Source organism: Eschscholzia californica, unplaced genomic scaffold, assembly GCF_041429995.1.
Source record: "Eschscholzia californica isolate CP2 unplaced genomic scaffold, dmEscCali1.0.p SCAF_6, whole genome shotgun sequence".
Taxonomy (NCBI): domain Eukaryota; kingdom Viridiplantae; phylum Streptophyta; class Magnoliopsida; order Ranunculales; family Papaveraceae; genus Eschscholzia; species Eschscholzia californica.
Window position 1 is genome coordinate 14,607,188 of NW_028238483.1, and position 26,683 is coordinate 14,633,870.

General features: G+C 40.0%; 1 pseudogene; it reads right to left on the reverse strand.

The window, feature by feature from the left end:
• Positions 1–10,016: 10,016 nt before the first annotated feature.
• LOC147531906 (ATP-citrate synthase beta chain protein 1-like) lies at positions 10,017–22,318 on the reverse strand (annotated as a pseudogene).
• Between the last annotated feature and the right edge of the window lie 4,365 nt (positions 22,319–26,683).

The following is a 26,683-nucleotide window of genomic DNA, read 5'->3' on the forward strand; positions in this document are numbered from 1 at the left end:
TTAGTGTTTCTATTATTTAGGAAAGTCCAGTTTGTGTCTATCTAGGAAAGTCTAGTAATCTATAAAAGGGAGTCCAATCTTTGTTTATAAGATATTGAAGAGAAAACCAAATCAAAGTTTATTAAGTTTATTTAGTTATTTTACCGTTCTTCGTTTACTTTATTTATCGTTTTTATATTTCCGCTGCGTCTACATCATGTGATATTCAGAGCCACCAAAGTTTTTGGATAATGATTTTGGAAAATTTTTTCCAGACATGTTAAATCCGTATCGATCGTATTCTATTCGTCAAGATGATTATATTCAATCAGATTATACTCATCAAGGGATAACGAATCGATGTTCATGTGCATCATGTGTGTATGAGAATAAGAATTCGTACGATTATCATTGGAATCCGGGAGAAACCGTACGAGAAAACTCATCGCAACCTCCATCCTCTTATTATCCGACAAACACCGAACCACCACTATCACCACCACCTCCGTACTCTAATCATTCACCCCCACCGAATTCACCACCGTATTCATCATCACCGTCACCACGCCTACCATTGTCTTATACAACTTCACATCCATATTACTTTTATACACCACCTCTGTCCTCGTATACACCACTACCGTACTCACCACCATATTCCCCATCACCTCCATCTTCTTATACACCACCTCCGTCCTCGTATACTCCACTACCGTACTCACCACCATATTCACCATCACCTCCATCTTCTTATACACTACCTCCGTACTCTTATTTACCATCACCTCCATCTTCTTATACACCACCACCGCCACCACAAACGACGTCTGCCGAAACGGTTCAATCACTACTATCTGATTTAGCTAAGATTCAGGATATGTGTGACGACCTCAGAACATTAATACGTCAACCATATTCCTCGTCGATTTTATCTTTCAACCATGAAGAAGAAAAAGAAGAATACAAAGAAGTGGAAGAAGTTGATCATGAAGAAGTTGAAGAGGGAGATTGTGAAAAAGATGATTCCGACTACAAAGAAATAATAGAAGAAGATGATACCAATAAAGGCATTCACTTTGAACATAACAAAATTCTTTCGAATTTGGTAGAAGAAAAAGTTATCAGTGGCTCAGTTACTTTTCGGGATTCAAGCGACAACGTAATCAAGTCCAAAATATTACCCTTAGTCAACGTTTCTTTGCCCTTAGGAAATTCTTATGCTAAGGCATACTTGGGTAAATCCCAGAAAGATGCTCCAAAGTATTGGCTTAATTTTTTTGTCAGTTCCACCATGTATACTTCCAAGGGAAGTGAATATGACAACATAGGAGTTGGGCAAGGAAATTTGAGGCTAATTTATAACTACCATGAAGAAAAACGTACTCACTATATTCATAACAGAAGCTCGGTCACAACACCCTTGAGTCAATCGTACAGTTTCTATTCTGGATCATCGTCTAAAGAAGGCATTCCTTTGCTCAGTGAAGACTATGATTTTTCTCTCGACGAAGAAATTCTTTACTTTGTTTGGGATCCAGGAGCCTTCACAGTTTCACAAACTCGAACTTCGGCTTCTTGCGCTTCTCCTTTTGGAAATATCTTTCAAGGATCAGATTTATGGGTTATGTTAATGGGTAATCCATCAAATAGAGGTTATCTTCAGCAACCATCTTTTGTTATGATACAAGATCTACAACCACATATTGTTCCTGGTGAGAAGATAAAAACTTTTGGGCTTAATTATGATGGGTTTAGCTTTTGTGTTGCTAGTATGTGTCAATTATATCTTATAGATACAAGAAAGCCAGTGACTCTGGTATTGGGGAGGATTCATGGTATTGATAAACCAAATTCTATTGAAGTGTTCAAATTGATGGGACTGATCATTCACGTCTCTAATGTGTTCGATAAGGAATTTCTTACAAATATTCATGCGATAGGTAATTTTGCTACAATACCTTCTAGAAAAAGCAAAGCTTATGTCAAACGTATAAATTTTGGAACTATGTGGGCTCGGAATGTAACTAAATTTCCACGTGATTATCAAGTTCGGGTTTATAAAATTCACGAAGATGAACGTGGGAAGGTAGTTTTTGAGTATCATATCAACGCTACATGTTTCCAGATTGATATCTTAATCGCACTTGGTTATGCTTTTACGAGTTTTTTCTACGGGTTTGAAGATAGTCGACACCTTGTTCAGTTATTTCAGGTGGTTATGAAACGAAACAAGGTGGTTTTCATATTGGAATTGAAGACAACATTCATTGTTGTTTTCCTAATAAAGAAGGTCGTATTTGTGATTTTTTTCCTGAAACTCAAAGATGACGGTCGATGTCGCAATTTGTTGGATATTTTTTCACTATTGTTGATTTTGCGAATCTTGGCGTGTCAAAGGGTCCGGATTCTAGTGGGTTCACTAGTCCATCATTGTCTTTTACGGATTTCCAAGAAATTTCGTGAAAAGTGGGCATTACGGATCGGTATGGCAAAACTCATCGTATGCGGGTGCATCAAATTGTTTTCTTCATCGAAAAGGTTCGGGACGAACCTTCTCGGGAAAGGGGAGCTGATGCAGGCGCATCCCAAACGGCCCCACAAGGCCACACGAACATGTCCTAGTCGGCCAAAGATTAGAAGTTTAATAAGAGTCCTAATTTAAGTATGATTCATAATGAATCTAGGTTTAGGAAGTTTCATTATTTTTAGTGTTTCTATTATTTAGGAAAGTCCAGTTTGTGTCTATCTAGGAAAGTCTAGTAATCTATAAAAGGGAGTCCAGTCTTTGTTTATGAGATATTGAAGAGAAAACCAAATCAAAGTTTATAATTTTTTAAGTTTATTCAGTTATTTTACCGTTCTTCGTTTACTTTATTTATCGTTTTTATATTTCCGCTGCGTCTACATCATTCCCGAAGACGCAATGTTCACAGAATTCCAATTTTCCAACCTTTTGCTCACAGAGTAAACCCTGCTTGCTCAGTATAGCCATCCCCGTTTCACTCATATGCCCTAACCGCATATGCCATAACTTGGTAGTCTCAATTTCCTTGTCTGATGATGATATCGCTACAGATCCGATAACTGTGTTACCCTGTAGCACATATAAACCATTCTTTTTCAACCCCTTCATAACTGTAACACTCCCCTTAGAAACCTGAAGAACATCACCTTCACTAACATATTTGCAACCATTATCATCCAGAGTTCCCAAAGAGATTAGATTCCTCTTCAAATCTGGAACATGTCTGATGTCTGTTATAGTCCTCACAACACCATCGTGCATCTTGATCTGAATAGTACCTATTCCAGCCACCTTACAAGGAGCGTCATTTCCCATTAACACCCTACCGCCATTAATGACTGTGTAAGTGGAAAATCATTCCTTATGAGGACATACATGGAATGTACAACCAGTATCTAAAATCCACCTATCTTCTGCAAAGCATGCATTGATCGCAAGAACCATAGCTTCATCACATTCTTCAATGATTGCCAAGACACTACCATCATCTTCTTCGGTGACTGTTGCCTCTGCTGGCTTCTTTCTAAGCTCAGGACAATTCCTTTTGAAGTGCCCCTTCTTCTTACAATTAAATCATCTGTACTTTTTAGGTTTCGATTTAGACCGTGAACAACCCTTCCCATCGACCACATGCTGCGACCTTCCCCTTACCACCAAACCATCACCTGAATTACATTCTTCCATTGACCTCCGTCTCAAATCCTTCGAGTTCAATGCTGCTTTAACATCCTCAAAGGTTGTAGTTGTTTTACCAGACATAAAAGAATCAACAAAGCTTTCATATGGTGGTGGTGGGGATGCAAGCAATAGTACTGCCTTATCTTCTTCTTCGAATTTGACATCTATGTTTGCCAAATCTATGAATACTCGGTTGAGTTCATCCATATGGACTTTACGATTCCCCTTCTAACATCTGTAAACTTAATAATTTCTTCTTTAGATACAAAAGATTAGTTAGATATTTCGTCATATACCTTGTTTCCAGCTTACTCCATAGCCTATCGGCTGTAGTTTCCGTCGCTACTTCCCGCAAGACCTCATTGCTCAAACAGAGTAGAATCTGACCATGATCTCTCTCCATGAGATCTTCCTTCTCTGCTTCCGAAAGTGATTCAGCGAGTGCAGCCTTCTGATTCAACGTCTTCAGCAGACCCTGTTGAACTAATACTGCTCGCATTTTAATCTTCCAAAGATTAAAATCGTTAATTCCATCGAACTTCTCTATCTCGTATTTCGCCATCACAAAAAAACCTCAAAACCTCAGCTCTGATACCAGTTTGTTATGCCAATCGGGGTTTAATATGATCAATACGAGTAATCCAAGACAAGCAATAGGAATAGTAGAGAACAATCAAGACAGAACACAGAGATTTATGTGGTTCGGTTGGTGAGACCTACTCCACGGCGACAACGACGCGATGATTTCCACTATGATAAGCAAACAAGTTTACACAAGAGATTCGTGAGGTTGTGTCTACTGATATCTCCTTAGGGTTTAGCTTATATAGCAACTAAACCCTAATCCCACCGCCTCACTGACTCTCATTACAACCGACATTATACACGGATAACACTAATCACCGACTTAAGCCTAGCTTCTGCGTTCCAACTCTGTCTCGGAGTCCAGCTTTGTCTCAGAGCACTGCTTCGCATACCAGCTCTGTCTTAGTAATCAGCTTCGCTAACGGGTCCAAGCTTCGGCAAGTTGTACCGGGTTCGATACCAATCCATATTCGAGTCACTTCTAACAACCTTCCTCTATGACATCTTGTACGAAGTGATACCTGACATCGATATGCTTAGTACGAGAATGATGAACCTGATTCTTCGCCAAGTTGATCGCACTTTGACTATCACACCATACATCTACGCACTCCTTTTTAATCCCTAGATCATCCAAAAGACCCCACAACCACGATGCTTCCTTTACACCCTCGGCCATAGCCATATACTCGACCACCGTAGTAGATAACGCAACTGTAGATTGTAACATCGATCGCTAACTAACTAGAGCACCATGTACCCTAACTACATAACCAGTAGTAGATCGTCTTCTATCTAGATCGCCAGCATAATATGAGTCAACATAACCGCTTACCTGACATGTGTCTCCACCAAAGCACAAACTTGTATCAACTATACCCTTCAAGTACCTCAAGACCCACTTCACATCTTCCCAATGTGTCTTCCCTGGATTTTCCATAAACCTACTAACAACACTAACCGCCTGTGAAATATCCGGACGAGTACTCACCATAGAGTACACCAAACTACCAACTACACTAGCATACGGTACACAATCCATATGGTCCTTCTCCACCGTAGTAGTGATAGATTGTCTTCCCGAGAGCTTGAAGTGTGGTGCCAACGGTGTTGACACCACCTTCGCATTCTGTATCCCGAACCGAGAAACTAATTGTTCGATGTGACCTTTTTGACTCAAGTATAGTTTCTTACTTGACTGCTCTCTCTTAATCTCCATTCCCAGTATCTTCTTTGCAGCTCATGTCTTTCATCTCAAACTCTTGACTAAGTTGAGATTTCAACTTATATATCTCCACCATGCTTCGAGAAGCAATAAGCATGTCATCCACATACAAAAGGAGATAAACAAAGTCACCTTCGCAAAGCTTCTTGATGTATACACAACAATCATAGTCACTTCTGCGAAAACCATGCTTTAGCATGAAAAAATCAAATCGTTTATACCATTGGCCAGGGGATTGTTTTAATCTGTAAAGAGACTTCCTCAAACGACATACTTGATTTTCTTTACCCTCAACCTTGTATCCCTCAGGTTGAGCCATATAAATTTCTTCTTCTAAATCTCCGTGCAAGAAGGCGGTTTTAACATCGAGTTGTTCCAGCTCAAGATCACTGTGAGCAACAATACTCAATAGCACTCGCATAGAAGTATGTTTCCCGACCGGGGAGAAAATCTCATTGTAGTCGACCCATTCTTTCTGTGCATAACCCTTGGCCGTTAGACTTGCATTATACCTTGTAGCCTTGATCTCGGAAGAATCCTCTTTCTTCTTGTACACCCATTTACAACCAATAACAAACTTACCTTCGGGCAATGGGACAACCTCCCATGTCTTGTTCTTGTGAAGAGATTCCATCTCTTCTTGCATAGCAACCAACCAACTTTTTCTTTCCTCCGCGGTAATAGCTTGTTTGAAGGTGACCGACTCGTTGTCTTTCACCGAGAGTGCATATTCAACCACATTTGCCTGCCAGTATGCCTAAGAGGGTTGTCTGACCCTAACCTTTGTACCGGCTTATATAACTGTTTCGGCCTAGTGTGTATCGAAACATCCTGCTGTTGTTGTTGTAAAACTTGTGTACCTTTCCTTTGAACCTCGTCATGATCGGGTTCATCAATTTTCTCATCCTGATGCTCCACCTGATCATGATTCCTAGAAACTCGTTGGTCTTCGACACTTCCACTACTTGAGCTTTAGTAGACCCAACATCACCACAACTAGGCACCGTAGCTTACGCCATAGCTACAATAGATGACTCATCAAACACCACATAACCCTTGACTCCTGTAGCATATCCTAAGAAAATTGTCTTTTTGGCTCTATTATCAAGTTTGTTACCTTTAACATGATAATAAGCCGTACAACCGAAACCCCTAAGTCTCCCGTAATCTGCATGTTCACCTGACCACACCTCGTAAGGTATGCCGCCATCTAAAGAAGAATGTGGAGACCTGTTCACAATATAACAAGTTGTTGCAACAGATTATGCCCACCATTCTACGCCTAATCCCGAATTGTAGCGCATACATCTAGCCTTCTCAAGTAGTGTACTGTTCAATCTCTCTGCGACTCCATTCTGCTGAGGTGTGATTACTACTGTCCAGTGCCTCATAATGCCTTTCTGATTAAAAAACTCCTTGAATGCCCCATCTGTGTACTTGGTCCCATTATCCTGCCTTAACGTCTTCAGCTTTCGACCATTTTTGTTGTCAACCATTGCTTTCCACACCAGGAACGTGTTGAATACCCCATTCTTATGCTTCAGAAAATAGAGCTAGACAAATCTCGAATGATCATCAACGAATGTAACAAAATACCTGGAACCACCCTTGGAAGCTAACTTTGCCGGTTTCCAAACATCGGTATGTACGTAGTCTAATACCTCTTTGCTCCTGTGCTTGCTTGAAGAGAACGTTACCCTGTGTGCATTCCTGAACACACAATGCTGACAAAATTCCATGCAAGGCTTCTTCATGTCCTTTAACAAGCCTTTCCCGCACATCAAAGATAAACCCTTTTTTGAAATATGCCCAAGGCGCATATGCCAAAGCCTCGTACAAGCCGTTGGATCCCTTCCACTGATTCCTACTATTACATCTCCCGTAACTGTTGTCCCCAAAAGTTTGTATAAATTACCGTAACGAGTACCTCTCATCACTACCAAAGAACCCTTAACTACTTTTATGGAGCCATTCTCTATAATTATCTTACAACCGCTCCGTTCTAACACACCGAGAGAAATTAGATTTTTCCGCAAATCGGGTATGTGTCTTACGTCCGTCAATGTTCTCACCACTCCATCGTGCATCTTGATACATATTGTTCCGAGTCCCACAGTTTTGCATGTATTATTATTACCCATTATAACTGTACCACCATCTATACTCCCATAGGTAGTAAACCATTTCCTATTTGGACACATGTGGTGTGACGCCCCTGAATCAAACATCCACTTATCGGAGATCTTCTCAGACACCTCTGTCATCAAGAAACATTTGTCCGGGTCTTCTGACACATATCCCGCCTCTTGCATCTCTTGTTTCCCCTTGTAGCCTTCATTCTTCTTCTTCAACTTTCTCTTTGGACAAGCCACTTTAAAGTGGCCAAACTCACCACAACTAAAACACGTTTTCTTGAAAGAGCCTCTAGATTTGGATCTAGCTTTCCCGCCCTTTCCCTTTCCTCTTTCATTACTCCTCCCCCTCATTGCAAACAACCCTTGTGCTTGATCCTTGTCTACTCCACCCGACGTCATACTGCTAGTAGCAACCTTACGAAGGTCATCCGCTAATAACGAATTTCTCGTCTCTTCCATGCTTAGACTATCACCAACAAGCATCAAAGTTTGAACAAGATTTTCATAGGATTTAGGCAATGAAAGTAACAATATGAGGGCTTGGTCCTCACCCTCAACCTTAACATCAATATCCTTCAAATCTGAGATAATCTTGTCAAACCTATTCACGTATTCCTGAATAGAAGAACCCTCTTCCATTCTACATGGGAATAATTTGGATGTTAAGTAGACCCGATTCGTTAGAGTTTTCGTCATGAAATTGCTTTCTAGCTTTAACCACACACTCACCGTTGTTGTTTCTTCGTCTACTAGGAACGCCACGTCCCTCTCAAGACACAACATAATGGGTGCCCGTGCTTTGAGATCTAACTCCTCCTAATCCTCATCTGACATATCTCCTGGTTTCTTTTCCGTCAACGTCTAGTGTAATTTCTACGAGATTAACAGATTTTCATATGCATCCGCCAATAAGAAAAATCGTTTTTCCCATTGAACTTCTCCATCTCATATTTCCCTGCTTTGACCGTACTTCTCGATGCCATCTTCTCTTCGTTCAATCTCAACAAAGCTCTGATACCAATTGTTAGTACTAAAAGTCGAGGAAACTATCGAACCTATCCTAGAAATTGACCCGATTGTGAAGATTAATCGGAAAGCTATGCCAAAACTAAATATGCAAACAGAATTAACGAGGTTCGGCTTTAAAGCGTACGTCCTCGGGCGAACAAGAAATATTTATTGAAGGATAGATGAAGACGACTCACACAACCCGCAAGTTCGTCCCGAGATGGTACCGTATAAAAATTAACCTTCTGTACTAGATCTTCGACGACCGAGAAATTAAACACCGCTCAAAACTATGAACAAAATTTCTCTCTCATTTGCTCACACTCTCTAACTCTCTATTGAGTTGTTGTTGTGTTTGTTGTTGATGTGTGTTGTGTTTGATTGGCACTCAAACCCCCTATTTATATATTATATATATAAGCCGGCTCCAATTGTGAAACCAATTCACAATTCAATTTCAAACCAAACCGCCACAGACCAATTTGAAACCGCCATCCAATTTGGAAACCCCAATTCCACCGACAATTCCACCGACTCCCACAATTTATTTCTTTTCGTCTTCTCGGGGAACTACTGCATGGACCATCTTTGTTGAGCATGAATAGTCATACACTCATACCTCGGCCCCACAGTTTAGAGCTCATTTTGCTCTCTTTTGGAACATTTTTTGTCCTACACAAATTTTAGATAGCTTCTTACTTCCATGTTTTCACTCTGGATTTAGGTCTAGTTCAATTAACCTTACTTTAAGTTTTAATTGATGAGTCGTTATCTAACTCAGTTAAATTTTTTATTGGGTTATTTCCCTAATGGCCCCCTACTTTGTGACCAGCTTCCCGCCTGGCCCCCTACTTTACGAAAAATACCCATATCCCTTCCGTTATAACACCGTCACTCTCTCTCCTCCATTATGTTTTCTCTCTCTGCCAACTTACGCCACATCATCTGTTATGCCACCTCATCACCATCTCCGGCAGAGGTCGCCAGCCGGCCAAATTTCCGGCCGGCGACCTTCAAACTAAAAAAAAATATATATATATTTTTTTTCTCTCTTCCTCTCTCTCTCTAAAATTACTCCGGCGAAGGGAGACCTTCGCCGGAGTAATTTTAGAGAGAGAGAGGTAGAGAGAAAAAAAAAAATTTAGTTTGAAGGTCGCCGGCCGGAAATTTGGCCGGCCGGCGACCTCTGCTGGGGATGGTGATGAGGTGGCGTAACAGATGATGTGGCGTGAGTTGACAGAGAGAGAAAACATGATGGAGGAGAGAGAGTGACGGTGTTATAACGGAAGGGGGCCATATGGGTATTTTTCGTAAAGTAGGGGGCCAGGCGGGAAGCTGGTCACAAAGTAGGGGGCCATTAGGGAAATAACCCATTTTTATTTTACTGTTGTAAATGTAGGCGAGTTAGATTAAAAAAGGTCGAGTTACATATCAGATTAGTCAAACTCAGATAACACAGAACGACTAAGTTGTACTCTAAGCTACCAATACTAGAAAAGACAACAGAAATGTATAGTTCAAGTACTAACCCAATCAGACCAATGGAGTGCGCCAGAACGAAGAGCCCATTCAGATAATTGAACTCTGATTTTTGTATATATTGGTTCATGCTATACATCTCTTTATATAGTCTAGATATATATCAAGGAATAGAAATACAAAACACATAATATATTATCCTAATCTTAATTTAACAATATAGAAAGGATAAAAATAATATATTTCCTAATTCCAACACTCCCCCTCAAGACGAGGGGAAGATGTTAACGAGACCCAGCTTGACAAGAGATGACTGCAGTAATGACGGACCAACAGGTTTGGTGAACATATCTGCAGTTTGATTAGCCGATGACACAAAATTTGGTTTGATAACACATGATCGCACTTTTTCCCGAATGAAGTGGATATTCACTTCTATGTGTTTCGTTCTTCCATGAAGGACCGAGCCAGATGATAGCATTATGGGAGACTTGTTATCACAAAATAATGTAGATGACATCGTTTCAGCAAAGCCTAATTCACTTAGAAGGGAACGAAGCCAAATGATCTCACATGTGCCTTCGGCCATGGCACGGTAGTCACATTAAACACACATATACAGAAGTGGATTTCCAAGCTATAAGATAATCACCATGAAACACACATATACAGAAGTGGATTTCCTATCATCTTTTGATCCTGCATAATCAGCATCAGTAAAGCCAGAGAGACCTGATTGTGGACCTGTGACATAAAAGAGACCAAGACTTGGGCATGTCTTAAGGTACCGAAGAATGTGGTAAACGACATCGAGATGCGCAATACGCGGTGAGTGCATGAATTGACTTACAATACTCACTGCATATGTGAGATATGGTCTTGTGTTTGTCAAGTAAATGAGGCGACCCATAAGCCGTTGATACTGTGATGGATCTGGTAATAACTCTCCAGATTCTGTTGTCAGTTTAAGATTTGGGTCCATAGGAGTAAAGGCAGGTCCGGATCCGAGCATAACTGTATCTTGAAGGAGATCAAGAGCATATTTTCGTTGAGATATAGATATTCCACGTGAGGATCTAGCAACCTCAATGCCGAAGAAATATCGAAGAAGACTCAAATCCTTAATCTCGAATCTGGTAATTATGATATCATCGAGATAAACTGAAGGGTGGTACGTTTTCCCTCGTGATGGCGGCGAATCAAACATGTATCATCTGAGTGACAATGCACTAATTCTAGAGTTTGTACCACATCACTGAAGCGATTAAACCATGCTCTAAGAGATTGCTTAAGACCGTAAAGGGATTTTCGAAGGCGACATACTTTCCCTAAATGCTCCCCTTGAGCTTGAAATCCCGATGAAGGGTCCATGTATATAATTTCTGATAAGTCGCCATTCGGAAATTCATTTTTGACATCAAGTAGATACAAAGGGCATAAATAAGACGCTGTAACAGATATTTATAAGCGAACTATAGTTAGTTTAGCAACAGGAGCAAAGGTAGTGTTAGAAGTGACTCGAATATGGATTGGTATCGAACCCGGTACAAACTACCGAAGCTTGGACCCATTAGCGAAGCTGATTACTGAGATAGAGCTGGTATGCGAAGCAGTGCTCTGAGGCGAAGCTGGACTCCGAGACAGAGCTGGAATGCGGAAGCTAGGCTTAAGTCGGTGATTAGTGTTATCCGTGTATAATGTCAGTTGTAATGAGAGTCGGTGAGGCGGTGGGATTAGGGTTTAGTGGCTATATAAGCTAAACCCTAAGGAGATATCAGTAGACACAATCTCAAAAATCTCTTGTGTAAACTTGTTTGCTTATCATATTGGAAATCATCGCGCCGTTGTCGCCGTGGAGTAGGTCTCACCAACCGAACCACGTAAAATCTCTGTGTTCTGTTCTTGATTGTTCTTTACTATTCTTATTGCTTGTTTTGGATTACTCGTATTGTTCACATTAACCCCGGTTGGGCACTACAAACTGGTAGCAGAGTTGTAGTATTGAGGTTTCTGTGATGGCGAAATACGAGATGGAGAAGTTCGATGGAAGTAACGATTTTAATCTTTGGAAGATTAAGATGCGAGCAGTAATAGTTCAACAAGGTCTGTTGAAGATGTTGAATGGGAAGGCTGCACTCGCTGAATCAATTTTAGAAGCAGAGAAGGAAGATCTCATGGAGAGAGCTCATGGTCAGATTCTACTTTCTTCTAGCAATGAGGTCTTGCGGGAAGTAGCGACGAAAACTATAGCTAATGGGCTATGGAGTAAGCTGGAGACAAGGTATATGACAAAATCTCTAACTTATCTTTTGTATCTAAAGAAGAAATTATTTTGTTTACAAATGTTAGAAGGGGAATCTTTGAAAGACCATATGGATGAACTCAACCGAGTATTCTTAGATTTGGCAAATACAGATGTCAAATTCGAAGAAGAAGATAAGGCAATACTATTGCTTGCATCTTACCACCATCATATGAAAGCTTTGTTGATTCTTTTATGTCTGGAAAAACAACTACAACCTTTGAGGATGTTAAAGCAGCATTGAATTCAAAGGAGTTGAGATGAAGGTCAATGGAAGAAAGCAATTCAGGTGATGGTTTGGTTGTAAGGGGAAGGTCGCAGCATGTGGTCGATGGGAAGGGCCGTTCTCGGTCTAAATCGAAACCTAAGAAGTACAAATGCTTTAGTGGCTATATAAGCTAAACCCTAAGGAGATATCAGTAGACACAATCTCACAAATCTCTTGTGTAAACTTGTTTGCTTATCATAGTGGAAATCATCGCGCCGTTGTCGCCGTGGAGTTGGTCTCACCAACCGAACCACGTAAAATGTCTGTGTTCTGTTCTTGATTGTTCTTTATTATTCCTATTGCTTGTCTTGGATTACTCGTGTTGTTCACATTAACCCTGATTGGGCACTACAAACTGGTATCAGAGCTGTAGTTTTGAGGTTCTGTGATGGCGAAATACGAGATGGAAAAGTTCGATGGAAGTAACGATTTTAATCTTTGGAAGATTAAGATGCGAGCAGTATTAGTTCAACAGGGTCTTTTGAAAACGTTAAATGGGAAGGCTGCACTCGCTGAATCAATTTTAGAAGCAGTGAAGGAATATCTCATGGAGAGAGCTCATGGTCAGATTCTACTCTGTTTGAACAATGAGGTCTTGCGAGAAGTAGCGACGAAAACTACAGCCGATGGGCTATGGAGTAAGCTGTAGACAAGGTATATGACGAAATCTCTAACTAATCTTTTGTATCTAAAGAAGAAACTATTTTGTTTATAAATGTTAGAAGGGGAATCGTTGAAAGACCATATTAGTAGCTAAGGGGTTTACACAGCGAGAAGGGATAGACATCAATGAGGTATTTTCTCTTGTTGTCAAACATAGCTCTATTAGAGTGATACTTGCTATTGTTGCTTTGTATGATAGGGAATTGGAGCAGCTTGATGTTAAGACTTCGTTCTTACATGGAGAGCTAGAGGAACAAATCTATACGCCTCAGCTAGAGGGGTTTGAGATTCTCGAGAAAGAAGACCAGGTATGTTTGCTGAAGAAATCTTTGTATGGAGTAAAGCAGTCTGCTAGGCAGTGGTATAACCGTTTCGACACGTTTATGGTTAAAAACGGTAATGACAGAAACATGTATGATAGTTGTGTGTACCACAGGAAACTATCAGATGGTTCTTATGTGTATCTACTCCTGTATGTGGATGACATGCTGATAGCTTGCAAGGATATGTCGGAAATCCACATGTTAAAGGATCAGTTAAAGGGTGAGTACGAGATGGGGAAGTTCGATGGAAGTAACGATTTTAATCTTTGGAAGATTAAGATGCGAGCAGTATTAGTTCAACAGGGTCTGTTGAAGATGTTGAATGGGAAGGCTGCACTCGCTGAATCAATTTTGGAAGCAGAGAAGGAAGATCTCATGGAGAGAGCTCATGGTCAGATTCTACTCTGTTCTAGCAATGAGGTCTTGCGGGAAGTAGCGACGAAAACTACAGCCAATGGGCTATGGAGTAAGCTGGAGACAAGGTATATGACGAAATCTCTAACTAATCGTTTGTATCTACAGAAGAAATTATTTTGTTTACAAATGTTAGAAGAGGAATCTTTGAAAGACCATATGGATGGAAATACTCAACCGAGTATTCTTAGATTTGGCAAATATAGCGTGATTGATGAGAGTAGACCCGTAGAGGAGCAACACCCCTTCGGCACCTAGAGGTAGAATTCGGCTAGAGGAAGCAGATGAGGGCAATGTAGCAGACTCAAGGATTGGAACTGTTCGTGGAAGAAAAGAACTGTCCTCCTCAGGAGTCTCCTTAATAGTATTTAACAAAAATGGATCTTTTTCGAGAAAAGTTACATCCATAGAATGATGGAAACGACATTTGATAGGATCATAACACCTATATCCTTTAGACATTGAGGAATATCCTACGAATACACATTTAATAGTCTTATCATCAAGTTTGGTACGTGTAGGACTACGGTTTTGGACGAAGCACGTACATCCAAACACATGAGGTAAAATAGGAAATAAGGTGCTATCTGGTTGAAGGACATGGAAAGGTGTCTTTCTTTTCAACACCCGACTAGGGGTTCTATTGATAAGAAAGACTGCAATGAGGACTGCTAAGTGTCAGAAGTACTTGGGAACACGCATACCACATAAAAGACATCGAACTACTGACATAATGTGACGGTTTTTTCTTTCTACCACACCATTCTACTCTGGTGTGTAAGTATATGTGAGTTGTTGAAGAACTCCCTTTTTGTTAAGTTCAAAACGAAATTCATTAGTTATATACTCCCCACCATTATCAGATCTAATGTTACAGACAGTAGTGTTGAATTGGGTTTTGATCATTTGAAGGAAATTGGTAAAATGAGTGTAAACTTCAGATTTTGTTTTCATTAGATAAACCCATGTGCAACGTGTGTAGTCGTCAATGAAAGTGACATAATAACGATGTTTGGACAAGGATGACATTGGAGAAGGTCCTCAAACATCTACATGAATGAGATAAAAAGCCCTGGGTGCATTATGCATACGAGGAATATATGAAGTACGAGTATGTTTTGATAATTCAAAAACCTCACAATTAAACTTAAAATCTGCGCAAGCTTTATTTAAAGAGGGAAATAACCAACATAAGTATTGAAAGTTTTCATGTCCTAAACGTGCATGCCATAAGTCTAAAGTTTTTAAGGAACTTATAGAAGAATTCAACATAGGTAAAACAGAAACTTGCAAACTAGATGAAGATATCTAAGACAGCAAGGAGTCACAAAAGTAATAGAGTCCATCACGCTCATATCCCTTGCCGAAAATCTTCTTTGAAATCAGGTCCTGTAAAACACAAGAGTTGGGTAAGAAAATGACGGCACAATTTAGTGTTTTTGCAAGACGGCTCACAGATAAGAGATTATAAGCAAACTTAGGAAAATAATACACCGAATGAAGAGTTATATCAGGGGATAACCGAGCACTTCTTTGACTACAAATGGGCATAGATGTCCCATCAACAATACTCACTGTCTGATCAACGGGACTAACATGCGAGATAAAAGTAGATAGCTCACCAGTTATATGATTATTGGCTCCCGAATCCAAAATCCAAATTGGCTGATCTGACTTACCGTGAAGAGCAACAGAAGTACTAGGAGAAATAGCAGCCACAGGTTCAGAAGGGCGTGTTAAGCCCAATTATTCCCACCAAGTCTGAAGGTACCAAAAAAAGCCAGCAACAGAGACGCCTAAAGCTTCTCGGGAGGATGAGAGATATCTCGATAAAGTTCGAATACCCGAGAATCACATCGTGCATGAGCATACATTTTTGTTAATGTTGTCCACAACCCATAAATGTATTATGATACATAAACATGTTATAGATATGATCCTCCATCGAATTAAACATCCATCCTAGGATAATACAGTTATCTGCGTCCCATTGATCAAAACCTGTGTCTCTTTCAGCAGGTTGGGGCTCATTTCCTAGAATCCATCCTGTCTTACGTTTTCCACCAAGATATAGACGGAAAAAACAAGACCAAGCATGGAAATTTTTACCGTTCAATAGTACACTTGTAACATGGTGAGTTGGTGAATGTATGAGGGATAAATCTGTACGAGAAGCTAGAGCAATTGTTGTTTTATAACCAGCTATAAGAAGAAAAAAATCACAGATTTGACAAAAAATGGCACAAACCTCAAACTTATTATCCACACAGTATTATAGTCAACAGAACACAATTCCCAAGATTGATTACAGTGGAATCAAACAAAGAGATTGATGGTTTGGATAGTCAGACAAAGAGATTAAGAATATGAATTAAAAACTAGAGTTTCAACTTGAGAGCTTCAAATGAAGAAATCAAGACAAAGATTCAAACAAGGATAAATTGATTCTGGTTGTATGCTTATCTGAATTGATCTTCACGAAGGAGAGAAAGACTTCTCGCAGATAATAAGATCGGCGATTGATGGAGACACGCTGGACTGGAATTGTTCAAGGCAATGTCACCAGAAATGTCGCCAGAGATTCTAGGGTTAAGGATAAACGATCACCCTAGCTCTGATACCGAATTGAATTCTGATTTTTGTATATATTGGTTCATGCTATACATCTCTTTATATAGCCTAGATACATATCAAAGCATAGAAATATAAATCACATATTATATTATCCTAATATATTATCCTAATCTTAATCTAACAATATAAACTAAATATGAAAGGATAAAAATCATATGTTTCCTAATTCCGACACAGATATCCTATTTCAACTATCTCATCAATCTCTGGTCTACTGAACATTCCACTACCAGGAAGGAGATCCAAGAAGAGAGACCCAATGGCACCATCGACATTGAGAGCTAAGTTGTTTGCTTTCGATAAAGTGTAGGTTTCAACTTGAACAACATATTCCATGTATTTCACAGAAGGGAAATGGGTTCTCGCATAACGTTGTAGTAGCTCTACTCTCTTATCTTTGTTATCTCCTCTCCTGGTCCTGTTTTGTAATAACGACAAGAGGAATGAGGAGTCAAGGTTCGACTTTGAGTTAGAAATTAAGAGAATGGAACTTCACACTGATAATGAAATAACTTTCCCCCCTTGAACAATACCATACATGTGTCCAATCCCAGGTACACAAATACCCTTCTTTTTCATATGTTCGATGAGCTCATAAGGCGTAAGACTCTGCGAAGATGATAGTGAAAGAACAGGGATAGAATTTTTAGCAACCATTTTCTGCTTCACTATATTACTAGTGGCTAGGAAACTTACTCTACCATAAGCATCCTTGAAGAATCTAACAACATCGTCAACAACACCTCCAAATCTCGGACCAATTGTAAGTAACCCTGTTTGGAAAAATAAATAAATTAAGTGCATTGTTCGAGAACCTAAAATAGGTTACACCAGTAACTGTGATGACACAGCCGTAATAGTTATCAATATTATTCCTGCTCTTTTGGACACCCAAGTCTATCCCCAACCAACATGCACATGGTTTCCTTCTTGAAAAGACTCCACTTGCCTACCCAAATGGCTTCGCAACTCACACTTAAGATACTCCCTTTAGCAATGGGAGACTATCACAACCATACGCTATAATCAATTGTCATTTACCTGAGACAAGGCTGGAGACTAGATCCTTTCCGGCTCTTGCAGTAACTATGGTATTGTCCTCTCTCCCCCTATTTATTTGTAATGGTCATGGAGGTTTTCTCTTCCCTTATTCAGTTTGAATACATAAATGGACAACTTAAATTACACCCGCGATGCAGAAATCCAGTAGTCACGCACCTTTGTTTTGCGGATGACCTCATGGTTTTTATGAGAGGTAATGTAGCCTCAGCGCAGGCCCTCCAGGTGACGATCACAAAACTATTCAAAGGCACGGGACTAGCAGTGAATATTGGCAAGAGCTCTATATTTTGTGCAGGAATGACAGAGGAACAAATCGAGGCAGTCCACCCGGCTTTCAAATAGGTACTCTTCCCATTCGATATCTGGGTTTACCACTCCTAGCTTCTCGGTTATCATACGCAGATTGTACACCACTCATTAACCAGATACAGTCACGAGTTCAATCGTGGAAAGTTTGGTATTTATCCTATGCAGGTCGCCTTATACTTCTAAAGACGGTTTTGGGAAGTATGTTAATCTTCTGGTCTTCGGTTTTCGTACTTCCTAAACGAGTATATAAGGAAATAAATAAGATCTTCAACAGGTTCTTGTGGAAAGGCCTTGAGGAGGGGAGCAACAGACAGGTTGTAAAATGGGTGGATGTCTGTTTGCCAAAAGCAGAGGGAGGGCTGGGATTGCGGGACATAGAAACGATGAACACAACTATGAACTTAAGACATATCTGGGATCTTATTAGTGGGAAGAACACTCTCTGGGTCAAATGGGTTAAAAATTATCTAATCAGAGGAAATAGTTTCTGGACGATGGATATACCTAGGAATTGTTCGTGGTGTTGGCGACGTATTCTACAATGCAGAGGCATTGCAAAGACCATGGTTCAGTACCTCATACATGAGGGTAGTCAGACTTACTTTTGGCGAGACATATGGCACCCTTCAGGCTCTTTAGCTAATAAATTTCCAGATTTTCATCGTTCTGCAGCAACTTTAAGGGAAGACGCCTTAGTATCGGACTACTAAATAAATGGCAGATGGGTTTTCACTGACCATGTTCGTCACATCTTAGGAGAGGAGTTCCTTTCACTACCCTTTGTAGAGATAGGTGGCTTGGAAGAGGACAAGGTAGTCTGGAAAATCACTTCGACAGGAGAATATACGGTGAAAGACACGTACAACTATATTCGGCGAAAAGGTACACCAATCCCATGGACCAAATTATTATGGTGTACGGAATGTATACCTAAACACTCATTTGCTGCTTGGATATCACTTAAGAGGGGTTTAAAAACGAAAACAAAACAACGCTCATGGGGTTTGGATATTGATGTTCGCTGTCCACTATGTTTATTGGCTGAGGAGACGGATGAACACCTTTTGTTCCAATGTCCATATTCGATTTCTATTTGGACAAATTTACTACAGCTGCTGGGTGTGACTCGTAACTATACGGGAAATTGGGACGACGAAATTACATGGTGTGTTAACGTTTCATGGAAGCACACTGCTAGACAGAATGGGTGGGCTGGTATTCACTAGCTACGTTTACCACATTTGGGGTGAGAGAAATAACAGGGTCTTTCGGAAACACAATAAACCACCACACACTATCCTTCAAACAGTAATTACTGAGGTTAAAATCAAAGTGGTCGCTTGGAAACAACCACCGAAATTAACAAGTGAGGCCCAACAGATATTAACGAAGTGGAACCTGGTAATTCCTTTACATTCTAAGGCACCCACCATATGTAAATGGCAAGGCCCATTGGGTGATGAGGTTATCATAAACACGGACGGATCATACACAGAATCGTGGGGCGGATACGGGGTCATCCTACGAAATTCCGAGGGGGACCCCATTGTTGCTCCAGTAGTCAAGAAAACTCGGGTATCAGTTCTGGTGCACCAAATGCAAGGGGTTTTGCTGGGCCTTCAACTCGCCCTCAAGTATAACAAGCCCAAGGTTAAGATCGCCACGGATTCAGCCCTCACGGTCTTAATCTTGACAAAGTTAGACAAGGAACCCCCTTGGTAGATTATGAGAATTGTCCGAGAAATTAGAGATTTATGGGTACGACTAGAGGAATGCTCAATAATACATGTATATAGAGAAATAAGTCAAGTGGCAGACTTTCTTTCCAAAATGAGTTTACAGGTGGGTTATACTGAGATGACACCAAATGAACTTTCGGACGAGTTACAAAGGCTCATACGGGAGGACAAAAGAGGAGTAATAAGAGTGCCGCAATCTTAGATTTTCATTGTTTTCTATTTCTTAGTTCAGTTTTGAGTTGTAAGAGTATGGTTTATTTGATTTCTTAGACTTGCCTTTTTAGTTTCTTTCTTTGTAAGGGTCGGGCCCCTAAATCGTGTGACAATTTCAAATAAAAAATGACCCAAAAAGTAAGAGTTTAAGTTAAACTCTCGGTGACACCAACATTCAATTAAATGCCACAAAAGAAGTCCTAAATCAAACCTCTGTGATCAGAGATGGTGGAGATAATATGAGTTGGAGCCCGAACTTTTCCACTTTTAATTGCAACATTAAGATCCTCAGGAATAAGGAGGCTTAAATTCTTTGACTGGTGTTGTCTTTCCTTCCTCAACCTGTAATAAGAGAAGAGGAACATTGATGTAATATGTTATGAAAAATGAAATGAAATGAAGCATCTATACACAAAATAAACAGGATCAAGTGCAGCTACATACTAGTTTGTCGAATGTTTCTTTTAGGGTAGCCTCAAGCACTTCAGATGTGGGAACAACAACCCCTGCATCGCTTAATGCTTTGTTCTTTTCTTGTGCTGACTCGATTGTACGACCACTTTTTGCACCCTACTTTAATATGGCAAGTAGTTTAGTGGACAAATAGTATAACACATAAGGTGGAGGTAACATAAATCAGTTTCTACAAAGACAGATGAATGTAGTTTAATGTAGCAATTAATTTTGGAAGACAGAAAGCAACAAATAACAAGCAAAACCAGGTTTCACTTGAACAGCTTGTCTAGTTAAACAAGCCATCTTCTTAAAACTTGTATCGACGTAAATTACTCACAGCATGACCAAACTGCACTTCTGATTTGAAAAGCCTGACACAGGTTCCACTAACCCAAGCGACAACTGGTTTATTGACCTTTCCCTGGTTTAACGCTTCAACTAGAGAGTACTCGTCCCTCCCACCTAGTTACCCAAGCACAACCATCATTTTGATCTGAGTGAGAACAAGAATTAGACTAAAACTTGAGAGGGACCAGAAATACAAGGATAATGTAATGACAGATCACAAAATAAACATCAGGTTTTGCTTTAATCTCTAGCGCTACCAAGAAAAAGGAAAGTTATATGATGCAACTTTATGCACCGAAAATAGTTTTTTACCTGTGGAATGTTATTAAATCGTAGGATATGATCAGAAAGAGTTGAGCCGGGGAAAACATCTCCTCCAATTGCTATGGCTTAACAGAATGTGAAGGTAATTTTATTCAATTAAGGTCTAAATCTCCATGTCGGTCCAGGAAGACAATGTAGCTACCTTCATATATCCCATCAGTTACCCGTGCTATGCTGTTGTAAAGTTCGTTAGACATGCCACCCTGCGATAGTAGAGAGATAGTTCAGATTTTTCTATAGCTTGGCAGACTACAAAAAAGAATATAACAAACATTCTGATATCCGACAACCAGTCAGTTTTATATGTATATTAGAAACCAGAATCTTCAACTTGAAAGGAGCTGCGAACCCCCAAAACGAGACCAGAATAAATCCATACAGATTTTGACACGAAGGCAACGGATCCAGGCCTGTAAAGTTTGCATTGGATTATATTGCCAATGGTTCCAGCAGTATCACCAATCTTGAAGGCTCCGGCTTGAATGCCTCCAACTGTAGCAGGTCTAATAACAACCTGGAAATAGTTCATTGTGAAGTTTAGATTGAAATTAAGATAGATAGCACTTTGTTAATAAATGTGCTAATGAATATGTAGAAGATTTTCACAGTTTCACTTCACAAAAGTACTTCTGCCAACAATTTCTCTCACCTTATTATTCGCCTTTGCATATGCAATCAGTTGCTTGGTATCTGACTCTGGAACTCCTTCAGCTATTATAGCTACGACTCTAATTGTGGGTTGTTTCGGAGCATCCATGGAAGAAGCAGCTGCACTGTAAAATTACAAAATGAAGTGACATTCAGTATAAAGACAAAAACCTTTGAACATTAGTATGAATATCAGCATTAACCTTCGATACAATGCAAAATTGATAAAAACATCAGCAGTTGGATGTGCGGTACAAGCTGCATTAACACTGCAAAATGTAAGAAGATAACGGGAGAAGTTAAATTTCAGAAAACGAAGTAAAAGAAACCTTTGTGTTGCCAAGTTGGAAAAATAATAGCATACGTTAAATGGACAGGAATTGCAATTTCTTCTTGACCGAAGAAGAGCTTTTCAAATCCCTCGGCACAAGGGTTAATAATTCTAGCAACAGAAGGTGTTTCTCTCCCTGAGACCACAAGAATGAAATTGCAAATTAGCATGACACTATGAATAATCAGAGAATATGAGAGATATAATAGAACGAAATGATCTATTATGAGATGGGAGAGATCGAGATGTTGAAAATGGTGATGAGGTGTAAAGCTACTTTGTTTGAAGCTTTAGGTGGCATCAACCAAACTCTTGGTGTCAACTACTATGTGAGGTGTCAAACAACATGAACCACTTATTGTAAATGAGACATCTCACCTTGGTGATAAGTCTCTTACCATTTGAGGTGGCTATTTATCAAGAGGACACCATGAGTTGGTGAGACACCTCATTTGTTGAGTTGGTGAGACACCTCATTTGTTGAGGTGTCCACACCATGTTTCTCCTCCAACACTATAAAAGGAGATGAAGAACTTCAATTCAAGATCATCCCATTCTCATCCCATCCATTCCATCTCATAAGCAAGCCAAGTGAAGAGAAAGTGAGTTAGTATTAGAAAGAGAGTTTAGTTTCTTCTAAATACTTGTCTTTTCTTTGGTAAAGAGAGAGTTGATAGTATATCTCCTAGAATAAGAGAGAGGTTGTTCATAATTGTTATCTCCTTATTTAGAGAGAAGAAGTTGTAAGTAATTCATCTCTAAGTGTAAATCTATTTACAAAGTTGTTCATCTTCATGTTATTCGATATTCGACTTTAGTTGCAATTGAGTGTCTAAGACTCACAACCTTTCTAATAGTGGTATCAGAGCCCAGGTTCTTGTCGGTTTGGTTCGTGGAAGAAGACACCAAAATAATGGCGGCAAAGTACGATATAGAAAAATTCAATGAGAATAATTTCTCATCATGGAAAATGAAGATGAAGGCAATTTTGAGAAAAGATAATTGTCTAGCGGCAATTGAAGATAGGCGGGTTGATATGCTTGATGACGCTAAGTGGAACGAGATAGATGGCAATGCTATTGCAAATCTACACCTAGCACCAGCCGATTGAGTATTATCAAGTGTAGCTGAGAAGACGTCGGCGAAAGAAATATGGGATACTTTAAGAAAGTTGTACGAGACCAAATCACTACACAACAAAATCTTCTTGAAGAGAAGACTCTACACTCTTACAATGATGGAGTCAACAACGGTAACAAACCACATCAACACCCTTAATATTTTATTCTCTCAACTTACATCAATAGGGCATAACATGGACACGGTTGAACGTGGGGAAATTCTACTTTAAAGTCTACCGGATTCATATGATCAACTCATCATCAATATTACCACCAATATAGAAGTTCTATCCTTTGATGATAGTGCTGCTGCAGTTCTTGAAGAAGAAAATTGGCGCAAAAACAAAGAAGATAGACAAGATAGCTCACAACATGCTGAAGCTTTGACGATGATGAGAGGGCGATCAATGGAACGTGGCTCAAGTGGGAGTCAAAAGCAGAGTAGATCAAAATCAAGGAGTAAGAAGAATGTGAAGTGTCACTATTGTGGAAAGAAAGGGAATTACAAAAGGGAGTGTTGGATTCTCAAGAAGAAAGAAGGAAAAAGTCCTGAGTTGTCAAACGCTCAGGGTTGTGTAGCAGGTACCTCGGATGAAGGCGAAATTTTATACAGCGAGGCAACAACAGTTCATGAAGGCAGAAGAAATTTTGCCGAAGTTTGGCTAATGGATTCAGGAGCCACATGGCATATGACCCCTCAGAGAGAATGGTTCATCAATATGAACCCACCTCTGGAGGATCTGTGTACATGGGAGATGATCATGTTGTGGAGATTGCTGGTATTGGGAGCATCAAACTGAAGATGTATGATGGTACCGCTCGCACTATCCAGGAGGTACGACATTTTAAAGGTTTGAAGAAAAATCTATTGTCTTTAGGAAAATTAGATAGTCTCAGGTGTAAAACCCATATTGAAGGTGGGAAAATGAAGGTGATTAAAGGTGCGTTTGTGATCATGAAAGCGGAAAAGATAGCTGCTAATATGTACATGCTTCAAGGAGAAACACAACAAGAGGGAGAGGTTTCAGTTGCATCAACAAGTTCGATAGAAGAGTCAACAAATCTTTGACACCAAAAACTCGATCACATATCGGAACGAGGTATGAAGATTCTCGTCGAACAAAACCTTCTTCCAGGGCTCAAAAATGTTTCCTTACCATTTTGTGAGCATTGTGTTACTTGTAAGAAGCACAGATAAAAGTTCAGTAGTTCAAATGCTAGAAGCAAGACTATCTTAGATCTTGTTCACTCTGATGTATGGCAATCACGGGTTATATCCCTAGGAGGTGCTAGATACTTTGTATCTTTTATTGATGATTACTCTAGGAGATGTTGGGTGTTTCCAATCAAGAGGAAGGCAGATGTATTTCTAATTTTCAAAAATTTCAAAGCGCAAATAGAGCTTGAATCTGAGAAGAAGATCAAGTGTCTAAGGTCAGACAATGGAGGAGAATATACTGGTATTGAGTTTGATACCTTATGTCAAGAAGAAGGCATCAAAAGGCAGTTCACAGTGCCGTATACTCCACAACAAAATGGAGTAGCAGAGCGGAGGAACAGAACCTTGTTAGAAAGAACAAGAGCAATGTTGAGAGCTGCAGGAATGGACAAATCTTTTTGGGCGGAAGCAGTCATGACCGCGTGCTATGTGATCAATCGGTCTCCATCAACCGAATTGATCCAAAGACGCCAATGCAAATGTGGACAGGTAAACCAGCTGATTATTCTCGCTTACATATGTTTGGAAGTCCAGTGTACGTGATGTAATGTTGGAATATGTATGTATCTAATACACTATCTAGTGTTCTAAGCGGAATCTCAAACATCATATTTTAACACTAGAATACCTAGAATCATACGCATGAACTAATCAATGAACTAGAAGAGGGATAAATACCTTGAACACGTTTTTCCCTCGAACCTTTCCAATCGCGTGTGAAAATCGAGAGCTCCAATTGTAGCTCCTCTACTCGAGACACCGAGTGTGTTGACTTGATCTCCCTTCTTTTCAGACTTCTAGGACTTAATAAGAAGGTTGAGAAGAACTCTTCTTCTTGACTAGATTGATAGAACAGAAGTTTTTTCTCTACAAACCTCTCTCTCCACTAGCTGTATAATGAGAGAGAGAGAGAGAGAGAGAGAGAGCTGTATATTTTTCTTCCAGAGAAAAATCCACACCTTTTCTCTTCTCTAATGACCCTATATATAGAGAAACCCTAATTAGAATCACATTCAGATTAGGTCTTTCTATTTTCGGGTCACAGAAAAGATAATTACCAAAATACCCTAAAAGGGTATTTTTCTATCCCTTTAAGTGTGGCCAGCCAGGGCAGCCCACTATGGTCTTTATATGGCCGACCCACTTACCTTGGTCGGCCATCATATGGCCAGCCCGAAAAGCCTTACTCCGGGCACCCCTTTTAGGTCCGGTTCTTGCTATCTTGTTCTGAATGTGCATTCGAACATTTTCGGCCTTTTTAGTTGAATCCAATCCATCTTTAGCCTGTTCCCGTCTAGCCAAGTCTCTCCGATCAAGTTACCACTCTTATGTGTAACCCGTTGTAGGATCCGGTCTATGTTAGCCGCGAATCACCGAATTGATCCGACGATCGTAGTTGGCTTCTAGCAAAGCATTACGACCCCTAATTGGACCGGATTGGATGATCTTCACAGTATGGTCATCGTTATCCTAGCTGACAAATTGATCGCATTTCCATCTTGGTCGAAGAACACTCCTTCGGAACGACATCTCCTTTAGACCGAACGGATATATCCTTCAGTCTCCCACTTGTACTTAGAACAAGTGCAATGCTCGATTCCCATGTCTCTTCGTATCTCATCTGATACGTCATATCTTTCAGACTTTCTCCTCAAGTGTGGCCACACATTTTCAGTTGCTTCTCCTCAAGTGGCCCGGAGATACTTATCCTAACTCAATAGGAAGACATCATTCAGTCTTGTACTCCCACTTAACTTCATGTCTATCATGTCTCCCCCAGTAATCCTTCTATATAACCTCCTTTTACGGCACGGCGTTTGACGGTACCAAAGTTCGACATTCCTTACATAAGATGAGTGGAGTACTCATGTTTAAGGAATGTTTCCAATCTTGCCTATGAGCGTTCAAGACATTTTTCAACTTTTGAAGAACTCTCATGTTTGGGTTATCCAGTGTATATTCCCCAATCATACACCCGTGTAATTGACTTGAATACTATATTCCTATAGCCCATGAAACTGCGCTACCAGTCAATCTCCCATGCTAGTCTTCATGAGTCATTGTTGTCCATGCAATGACCTGGACTAGGGATTTAATAATGAATCTATTCCATATTCACTTAGTAGGGTTTCATTTACCAGATCACGCATCTGATAAACCTACTTGGAATGCTTCATTATTTTTGGACTGTCAAT